The following is a 9,024-nucleotide window of genomic DNA, read 5'->3' as shown; positions in this document are numbered from 1 at the left end:
AAAAGAGAGATTTATATCAGAGCTCAAAATTTTTGTTTGCAAAAATCAAATGATTCAAAGCGTAAAGGAAAAATATTTCTTTTACTTTGAATTCACTCACTTTCTTCTCAAAGTATATTATAAATTCACACACTATAAGGCAGAATAGCCACGAAATTCAACAAAAAATTAAAATATTAATTGCCGAAACAAAATATATACGACTATACCGCGCGACAGAGTTGCCAGACATTTTAATTATTAAAATGTTTTCTAACTAATTGGCTTTGTTTGTTACTGGCTGGCGAAGTAAGTTTACTCATTACACCACACTTTCACTTACAACACATACAAATTATAAAAATCCTGTAGGGTGAATTTCTCTTATGCTCTTTAATTTAACACTGCATTTTTAACTTTAAGACATGATCACATGCACATAAAGATTATAACAGTCCTTAAAAGATCTACACGCATCCTTGAATGGGTGATTGACTTAATAGTTAATATCAGCTTGCGCTAACTTTATAAGGCACGGATAAACTTGTCGAAACACGTAACCCAATTAGTAGGGAAATAAGTACAACACAATTTATGTTAACGCAATTCTTAGTAGCTGCGAAAGTCTTAGTAATATATGTGGAAGCAGCATTAGTTTGTTTATAATCAAAAAAAGCATTAAAAGGGAAAAATTTTATGTTCTCGTTTGTATGTACAGAAAATTAACGTGACAAGAAATTCATTGATACATATACAAATAGTTATTTATATAGATATATATACGCTGATAAATATTTATATATATATAACAAATATTTGCAATAAATTGTAATACTAAAAGATGTCATAAGAAAAATGAAAACAAAAGCCTATGAGTCCAATGCAAAGTGGACTGTCTACAATAAGGAGAAGGAAGAGAAGAAAGTCAATATTATCCAATATAAGGAATCAGATAAGTGTGAGTCGTCAGCGAGTGTAGCCTTGTTTCGTTCTTCGCCCTATTTGAAAGTTCTGAAATATGTTTCTTTTCTTGTGCAGAATAAAGTATTAATCGAGTTAATCGTCTAGGTGAACCATATTTAAAATATTTAGGCAAATGAAAAAAACGTAAAAAGCAACTAAAACCAAGAGCTTAAAATCCTATTACGTTTTTGCGTAGTGTTGGTTACTGTTCACTGCTCCCGTAGTAGTGTGATTTTGCTTTTTATTTGTAAGTGACTATCGCCAAACACTTTAATCTTGTACCCTTATTCTGCGCCCAATCACTAATCATACGATTCTGTCAAACAGCTAAACAGTGATTCTTGTTACCTTTTTACGTTTTTCTCGTATTCTGACGTTCAAGCATAAATGGGGAGACTATAGAAACTTGACATGGTTTGTGATCTATATTTCAGCAAGTCACATTGCGTTGTTATTTTGATAAGAGAGTATTGTGTAGCAGCGTAAAGGCAGAATTTTCAAAAATTTTAAAAAATGAAAGAAAAGTTTATAAAAAATGGAAGAAAAAATAACTACAATGTTTTTATGTGATTTTGTGAAAAATAAGCACTGGTAGGGGTGTAAAAACACTTGTTTATATAAGCTGACTTATCTCCCAGGATCGCGAGTGGTGACACCCGTAGCCGGGTCAGCAAATTCGAGACAAGAGAAATGTAAAAAAATCCATGTAAAACTAAACAATGCAAATGAAAGGACACTTCCTCCTCAAATTAATACTTAGGGCCTTATACACTTTTGACAAGACAAAAAAATTAATACCTAATAGTGTGCTAGAACACATATAAATAATCATCGTATTTGATTTGTTACATTTAACGTTTGTGCGTTAGTATATCACCTAATATTTCTGTTTCTGTGTCGTGATATGTTTTTGTTGACTTCTATCACCTGTGCGTTGGTCCCTTCCGGTGTATGTCTGCCCCTTATGAAATTGTCATGTGCTGTTATTCAAGAATGAGTCAAGCTCCTTCATAATGTGATCCTTAACATTGGAGACTTAGAGTAGGATGAATGGGTTATATTCAAGCTATTTGCCATTCCTTGAAATATTTGGAGGTCATTGATACCATATTCAGAATTTGCCAGGGAAAACGGTCAATTTTTAGTGGAATTACTCTCATCACCAAATGTAACGAAAAAAATGAGCTTAGAAGCGTGTTTTCTCACAAACTTTCTCCTAACTTTTATGGTTTTGTTTGTACAGGAAAAGTTTCTTATTCGCCATTCCTTTATTCGCGGTTTCACTATTCGCGGATGAAACAAATGCGACCCAATTCCCATATTCGCGCCTATAAATTTCTTTATTCGCGGATTAATCCAGGCCTTCCGGCTTCGCAGTTTTTTGTTGGCAGATAAACGTTTTGGAGAAAAATTCTTAGTTTTATTGAAATACTCGGAGAAATAGCGAAATAGGTAAAATTTATACGTATGTATATATATATATATAGAGTAGTAATTAATAAAGTTATAATGGAAGAAGACTACCAGGCTTTATCGTCACAGTCAGCCGCCAAAAAAATTGGCGGGCAACATAACACTTTGCCTTTGTGGGGAAACGAAGCGACCATGAACTCGAATCCTTTGATTTTGGCCAATATACAGAGTTCCAGCTATTTTAAAGTTCATTTATTTAAATTGAAAACTTATCATGAGGTGGTCGATGAGGTTTACTATCAAATTAAGCATATGGAACCTTGGGAACGGGGGTCCCGTTAGACCAGTGGTAAGACCGGCACGTGTGGCGGGGTTCGCGGTGCCGGTGGTATAGTTTCAACAGCCTACTGTTTGTTGTACAAACTTTACACTTTGTGTTTGACTCGTAAGCAAGTAAACGGACTTATAAATCACACCGTCTCACCCTATATTAGGGCGTTAGGATTCATGTACTTAAGATATACCCAACCACAGGCAGATCTTTATGATTGGTATGAGGACTATTTGCAAGATGAAGAAGAGATCGACATAGAGGCCGGTGGTGGCCAGATTATAACTATTGGCCAAATGGTTTATCAGTTCCTAACCAAATTGGATTGGTTTTCGACACTATTTCCTCGTATTCCCGTGCCCATGCAGAAGCAAATTGAAAAAAAAATTGATCAATATTGTCGTGAAAACAATACCTCGTTGCATCAATTAAGCTCAGGTGGTTTAAATATTCCAGTAGACACAGAAATCGACTATGAGCGCCGTCGTCACAGTCGTGAAGAATATGCTAATAGAGCGCCACCTAAACCGCCTGCTAATTATCGAGGAGAGCACGACGATCGTGATTATCATCAATCATTGCCAACACCGTCTGTCAATCGTGAACACAGATCCCGCAGGCACGAAGAACGCTATTCATCTCCGGAAAGCGTTTACCGGGGTAACAGCCCTGAACGAGAGCATTATCGGGAGAAACACAAAAAGAAACACGAACGTAAGCATCGCTCCCGTAGTCGCAGTCGAGGACGTTCAGAGCGAACGAAAGGAAGTTGAGAGCGAACAAAAGGACGTTCCGAACGACATCATCATCGTCATCATCGTTCAAAAAGTCATTACGGCGGTGATTATAACGAAGAAAACCATTATCGGTGAAATTTCACTGACTTTAGTTTGCTTTTTTGTTTTTTTGTATAAGTAGTTAATTAAGTTTTTTTAACGATTCCATAAATATGGGGCGGTTTTGTAAGCAAAGGTTTCTTCTCAAAAATATTCTTTAACTACCTCATTAACTACCGCATTAAATGTTATTACTCCTTTTGCTTACAGAATATGTATATATATGTATGTATGAATATGTATAGAGCCGAAGACGAGTGCCAACAAAAAACTCCCAATTTTTGATTAGAGCTTTCAGTGCTTTCCTAATGAGAAGGTGAAGTTTATTATTATCGATTATTTTTAATTACTTTGGACAAATGTGGTGCGAGTACTCCTCTGACAGCAACTATTCCAGTGCTTTCATCGAAAATAAAAGGACTCTAATTACCCTTTCAAATTGTATTGACAGATGTGCCACCTTCCCGGAAAATTACATATCTACCTTAGAACTTGAAAGTTGTCTCTCCAAATCGAAGGGGAGACTACCTGGTCTAGACCGCATCTTCTACTAAATGATCAGTGCTATGTCTAGCTCAGGTAAAAAGAAATTGCTGGACCTATATAATACGGTATTTTTGACTGGCCATATACCCTGTATGAGGAAACTGGCAGCAGTTGTTCTAATTCCAAAGTCTACAAATGTCTCCATCGCATGGATTATCGCCCAATCTCTCTTTTATCGTGCCTCTCAAAGGTATTGGAAGAGATTGTAGCATCTAGATTATCTTGGTTTCTTGAGTCCAAGAACCTGATAACAAAGCAATAAGATGGTTTCAAGCGGGGTAGAGAGTGCATCGACGCTCTGTTACATATTGATTATCTTACAATCAAAGCAATTTCCGAACAAAATCTCGTAAAAATTCTCTCAATTGATTTCGAAAAAGCGTTTGACAGAGTTGGTCTTCATGTTATTTTAAGACTCTTGAAATCATGGAATGTTGGACAGAAGTTCTTCAACTACATCAAATCATTCATGTCGCATCGACGGTTCAAAGTTAGAATCAGCAATCATCTTTCTGATTCCTTTCCGCTAAAGAATGGTATTCCGCAAGGTTCTCCTCTCTCTGTCACGCTTTTCGCTTTCAACGAAATTAGCGAAATTCTTTGCCGTGTACCAAGAGTGGAACATTGTCTCTACGCGGACGATGTATACATTTTTACAAAAGAAAAAGACAAGACGAAAGCAATCAACATCCTCGAATCTATTGCATGTGAGATCTCCACATGGGCAAACTCGTCAGAAGCTATAATCTCTATACAAAAATCAAAAAAATGCACATTTGTCGAAAACAAATGTGCGATGCAGGAAACCTACTGATGCATATTAACGACTTACCAGTACTAAATGTGCAGACGCTCCATGTTCTCGGGCTCACGTTTTCAAACAATTATCGTTGGAAAGCACACTGCCTTCGGTTAAAAAACTCCCTTTTAACAAGGGTAAACTTCATACAGTACGTTGCTTGGAGAAGTCATGCGCATATTAATACTACCGCTGATCTTACCAAAATGCTTGTGTTAAGCAAGATTGACTATGTTTTGATAATTTATGGCAATAGCTGCAAATCTTAGTTAAAAGCTAAAATACTCCCTAAGCTTCTTAATTCAAACAAATCCATTCTCAGTGATGACGTAAGAGAGATTATTATTGCGAAGAAAATTCCAAAGTCACCATCTGCTCTTGACCATTGTTTGTGCATCGCAAAGGAATTGAACATTCCCTTAAAAATTTCCCCGCTCTTTTGGTGTTAAACCTCCCTGGATTTTGAAAGACTGCTCTTTTGACATCTCACTGTCTATGCACAAGAAAGAAGATACTCCAAATTACGTCTTCAGGAATCTAATAGCTGAGAAAACCCAAGTATTGGACAATACTGGTTGGAATCTTTTGTACACAGACGGCTCAAAATTTCCTGGTCTGCCTTCTGCTTGTGCGGTGGTAGATGCTAAACGACAGGTTCTTCCCAATCACATTTTTCACGAAAGTACCTCAACGTTCACAACGGAAGCCAGAGCTATCCTTCACGCTGCCAACCTTGCCCATAAAAGCAAACCCAAAACCGTCATTGTTACCGACAGTTTGTCTGTATTACAAGCTATTCGGAACCCTTCGACTCCGAGATGGAGCACCATCAACAAATTAAGGAATATAATTACAACACCCGACGGAAAAATTAAAATGTTATGGGTACCAAGTCACATCGGTTTATTGGGAAATGAGCAGGCTGACCGAGCGGCAAAGTATGCTGCTTCTGCTCCTCTAATTATGGATGATGTCATGGAAATTGTGGATCTTCAAAGATACATTGGAAGAAAAGTTAAAGAGAAAATTGCAGAAGGAAATTTACAATATCATCATTAACACTACTCTTCCATTAACCCTCAATTAACACCACTTTTATATCCAACAAATGTTGAGAAAACCAAGATCCAAACGTGTTCGAGAATTCGCCTTGGTCATACAATTGCAACTCAACAATGGATCTTGAAGAAGTCTTCCTCCCCAATCTGCAGTTGTGGACAAACTCTCACTATAAAGCACATTCTCTGCGACTGCCTTAGGTTTTCCTTGGCTAGAAGTATTGCATTTGGAGCGACTAACCCTTTGGACATTCTAAAACCAGCTTCAGAACCGAATATAAATTCTTTATATTACTTTATTAATACTACTAAGCTCATTATCTAATGTACATTTATTTATATTAGACCCGATAGCCTGTGCTGCTAGTGCTCAATGTCTTTTGTTTTTAGTCTAAGAATTTATTTCATTAGTGTAATTATAATAATAATAATAATATTATTATCGAAGATTATTATAATATTAAAGCTCAGGTTTATATATAAAAAGAATGCCGACATATTCTGAATAGCTTTTTTTTTTTGGACACCGCTATAGAAGAAGTAAACTTTGTTATGATGTAAAGAGAAATGTTAAGCTTTTATTCTCTTTTAAGTTTGGTTTTTCTTTTACTCTACACTTATTGCCTATAGAAAGCGATTTGCTTGCCTAGGCGATTAATTGTTTATTAAAAAGAAATAAATTTACTTAAGCTCTATTATATTAGACGAACCTTCAAAATCATATTGGATAATATGGAATGTAATCCTGACATAAAGGTTATGGAATGCAGGAAGAAATTTGACGAAGGAAAATGCATTGTAAACATAAAAGAATCATTGAAAGAACTGAAGCCACACACATTGAAGTCATGCTGGTAAAAACTGTGCTCTGCTCTGACTGAAAATACGAAGAATCTGTGCAAGTTCAAACTTTGACTGCAAACATAGCCGAAATCGCGAACGGAATAGGAGGAGATGGGTTCGAACAGTTAGGATCAAGTGACATTCAGGAATTGTTTGAATCGCAAGATGAAGATTTGACTGAAACCGACTTGAAGGAAATGTTAAGTTCACAGCCCATTGAAGAAGAGGCTTCAACAAGCGCTGGAAACGTGACTTTTCATTTGAAAAGTCTTAGTAAAGGTTTAAGAATGCCTAATGAGCTTGGCAATTCCTTTATGAACTTTGATCCGTCTATGGAACGAAGTCTCATTTTTAAGAGGCAAATTGCTAATGCGACTGCTGCGGATCAGGCTGAATTGAAGGAGCTTTTCAAAACTGCCAAGCAAGAGAAACTTACAAAATTCTTCAAACCATTGCCTAAGCCTTAAGATAATTAATCAAAATATTCAAAAATTTCAATTAAATTGATTTTTTTATATATTTGATTTCTTTTTATTTTCTCACCTAGGAACGTATTCCCTATCATCCCATATAAATTACCATTCCATATTCACGGTTTCTTTTTTTATTTTGTCACCTAGGAACGTATCCCCTATAATCATATATAAATTACCATTCCGTATTCACGGTTTCTGTATTCGCGGCATTTTTATGGGACGTATCTCCCGCGATTAAGGAACTTTTACTGTATACATAAAAATAAAGGAAATCGAATAAAAAAGCACAAGAAGGAACGATAATCGTTTTTATGTTATGTTATGTTATGTTTGTTATGTTTGTTATGCGAATTTCAATTTTGGTTTATACCACGCTTTATTTTGTAAGAAATGAAAAATAAGCAATAACGACCATTTACTTTAAAGTGGAAATTGTTATATTAGAGAGCCATGATTGGTAATATTCATGTTATTTATCAATTAATACCCAAGAAGGTGCTTGATGGTGTTATAAAATATAAGCAGATCATGAAGATTAAAAAAATTGCTATTGTTTATAAATATGTATGTAGATTTATTCATTTTTGGTTCTAAAACCAAATGTTAACTTTGTTGTTTGTGTTACTGAAGTTTTAATAGGCTATTTGACTTCTAATGTGTCTTCACCATTTTTTTAAATTAACCTATACTACTGTACGTATATCCGTGACCTATGGCCCTGACCATTTATGTCTATTTATGAAGCTATTGTTTAATCTATTAGGTAGAAGTTTTTTAAAATCTTTTGATCTGATTGATCTGAATTTTTTGGAAAGCAAAATTTATACATTAATTTAACCAATTTATATCAAATTAGTCAATTGTTTCCAAGTAATGTTTATATACCTATTTATTAAGCTTTATTTTGCGGATAATTGCTTCTTTTTTTTTTTCATTTTATTTAACTAGTTATAAAAGTCTTGCAACTCTGTCGCGCGGTATAGTCGTGTATATTTTGTTTCGGCAATTAATATTTCGATTTTTTGTTGAATTTCGTGGCTATTTTGCCTTATAGTGTGTGAATTTATAATATATTTTGAGAAGAAAATAAAAGAAATATTTTTTCTTTACGCTTTGTTTCATTAGATTTTTGCAAACAAAAATTTTGAGCTCTGATATAAATCTCTCTTTTTTTTTTTTGTTTTCTCTCTTTTTCTCTGTTATTTTTTCGCTGTTTGGAGTTTGTGTTGCTATTGATCTCTCGTTACAGTGTCAACCTAACAGAGAAGTTTTGCATAAATTGGTTGATAAATTTTTATGTTCAGGATTTTTTTAGTGATTTGTGTGTCTGTTCTTCATAATCCACAACTGTCTTTTTGACAGGACATGGAGTGTTTATATACACCTTGTCGGGCGAAAGCAGGCCCGGATTCTGATAGAGTCATTTCTTGTTGGCTCTGCGAGCGCTTTGGTCACCCAAAGTGTGCCGGTATTCTCGGCCGTGCTGCTGACGCAGTCGGTGACCCATCTAAAGGATTAAGATAGTCATGTCCTGACTGTAGGCAGCGGGACATTGACTTTTATAAACTTTTCACGGAGACGCGTATTGGTTTCTCGAAATTGAGTAGAAATCTCGGCTCCTTGTGGGAGAAGTTTGAGATAATTAAGTCTAGGTTTGATGAGTGTCGTTTTATTGGGCACTCATCTTCTACTCGTAGCGTAGCGTGTCGGACGTCACCTCTGGGTTTCTCCAAATCTGGTTCGTTGGTACAAGTTACCGCTCCCTCTAACTCTAAAATAA

At 35.5% G+C, this 9,024-nt stretch overlaps 1 pseudogene; it reads left to right on the top strand.

The window, feature by feature from the left end:
- Positions 1-2,451: 2,451 nt before the first annotated feature.
- On the top strand, positions 2,452-3,558 carry LOC119643801 (annotated as a pseudogene).
- Positions 3,559-9,024: the final 5,466 nt, after the last annotated feature.

This window comes from Glossina fuscipes, unplaced genomic scaffold, assembly GCF_014805625.2.
Source record: "Glossina fuscipes isolate IAEA_lab_2018 unplaced genomic scaffold, Yale_Gfus_2 61646, whole genome shotgun sequence".
NCBI classification, from domain to species: domain Eukaryota; kingdom Metazoa; phylum Arthropoda; class Insecta; order Diptera; family Glossinidae; genus Glossina; species Glossina fuscipes.
This window is presented reverse-complemented; position numbering and strand designations above follow the sequence as displayed.